At 43.4% G+C, this 2,228-nt stretch overlaps 1 pseudogene; it reads left to right on the forward strand.

Annotated features, from left to right (window-relative positions):
* The first annotated feature begins 939 nt into the window (after window positions 1-939).
* On the forward strand, window positions 940-2,025 carry LOC119586856 (annotated as a pseudogene).
* Window positions 2,026-2,228: the final 203 nt, after the last annotated feature.

Consider the following 2,228-nt stretch of genomic DNA (forward strand, 5'->3'; position numbering starts at 1 on the left):
TGTAGATGTATTCCACATTTTATAAACTCAAATTTTATTACCTGAACTTTCCACTCAAACACAGGGATAAATTAATAGTCATACTGTAAAACAAGTAATGCGTAAGAAAAAAACAAAAACAAAAACGTATGTATAGGTATAACATACTATTAATGTATGTTGTATACCATTTCATACTATTCGCATTAATGTGTTTAAATCTCCATTCATATTAGTGCATGTTGGAATGCATATACGGACTCATATGGTAAAGGATGAAGAGAATCGTAGTTGGAAGCTTAGTCATTAGAGGAGGACGAAGAGCTGTAAAAGGAGCATCCAGCCAATCACCAAGGTGACTTTTTTCCGGGCTAGAGGTACCACACAAAATACAAGCCAGTCGACAGCACTCGCATCAAATCTTAGATACGAACTCATTATGTTTCCTTAATAACAGTTATGAAGAAAAATTAAAGTAAAAACAAGAAGGTAACAATATAAGATTAAAATGATAATCATAGAAACAGAAGATAGACGAAAATTGATTAAAACTAACAAAAGAAAAAATATACAGATATATATAAGCCTAGGTGTTGATACTGGGAACATGAAAAAGGATTAATTTCATGCTTATCAGACCTAGAAAGTAACATATAAAACTTATACAGACATGCAAGTGCACGCGCGGATGGGTTGGGGCACGGATGACCGGGCTGGGCAAAGGTAAAGGGAATGGAGGGTCGGTAGAATGGGTTAGGAGGGGGTGGGTGGGTAGGCAGCAGTGAGAGAGCTGGGGGAAAAGATGGGCGTGGAGGGGAATGGAAGGGGGGTAGGGAGCCACCGAGCCGGGCGGGGTAGGATCTGGAGCGACCTTTGAGGGTGATGAGGAGGAGAATGGTGGAGCGAGAGGAAAAGTGGTATATAAAAGGCGTCGCCTGGCACGGGAAAGCATTACTTCCGACATGAAGCTCCTGGTAAGTCAGGTCTCTGTTGTGTCGTCGTGTTTGGTCAAAAGGAAATGACACGAGGAAAAGAAATTAAATCAGTGGATTGCTGAAATCATTATTCAGCAATATATGTCATGCTGCTTTCTCATTTTGCAGGTCTTAATCTCAACACTCGTGGCCACGTCGTTAGCCGCGCCTCAAGGCTACAGTCTGGGTACGCCCTCAGGACCAAGTTTTGGCATTGGAGGTCCGGGTCCAGGATTTGGCTCAGGAGGATGCGGCCCCGGACAGGTGCTGCATGTCGACGGCAGATGTGTCACTCCACGTGTCAACCGTAAAGTGTACTTATATGACGCGCCACCAGCACCACCAATTTCCTACGGTCCTCCTCCTTACATCCCTGAGCCAACCATAGAAACAAATATTGTGTTCATTCGAACTCCTGAAGGAGGACAAGGACCAGATCCCATCGTCATACCTCCACCACAGCAGAAACACGTCCTATATGTCCTTAACAAACAGACACAACAAGGACAGGAAGTGATTGAAGTACCAGCACCACCAGCAACCAGTCCTGAAGTTTACTTCGTGAACTATGCTGACGGCGAGAACCCAGTTCTTCCCAGCGGAGTTGATCTCCAGAGTGCCTTGAATGCAGCTTCCCAGGGAGGCGGACAAGTGATTGGTGGCGGCGGAGGTGTCGGCGGTGGTTTCGGAGTCAGCGGAGGTGTCGGCGGTGGTTTCGGAGTCAGCGGAGGTGGCGGTGGTGTTCTGGGAGGCGGCATTGGCGATGGATTCGGAGGTGGTGCTATCAGCGGAGGTTTCGTAAGCGGTGGCGACGGTGGAGAATTTATTTCTGGTGGAAGTGGCGGTGGATTTATCACAGGAGGTGGTTTCGGTGGAGGTTCCAGCGTTATTTCCACTCCATCAAATCTTTACAGTACACCTTAGAGGTCTTCATATGAACACCTTAATAGTATATTCTTCTCATTAATTTGTTGTCTATATGGCTTTATAAACTTTACATTCTTGAATTCTCTACGAGTTTTGTTATCTCTTATGGATGTGTATATATATTTCAATAAAGAAAAGAAGAATAGATGAACGATCCTTAACCTATGTTCTGCTGCATAAAATGCAAAGAGAAACACTCATTATTATACATGCACACACATGCAAATACAAATAATATGAGCACAATATGTTAGTTCATTCACAGACTACGAATTATTTGAGGTTTGGTATATGTTTGCATGTACACTAATATTTACAAACACAAGTATAAGTTTTGCCTTTATAAAA

Source organism: Penaeus monodon, chromosome 22 (assembly GCF_015228065.2).
Source record: "Penaeus monodon isolate SGIC_2016 chromosome 22, NSTDA_Pmon_1, whole genome shotgun sequence".
Taxonomy (NCBI): Eukaryota; Metazoa; Arthropoda; class Malacostraca; order Decapoda; family Penaeidae; genus Penaeus; species Penaeus monodon.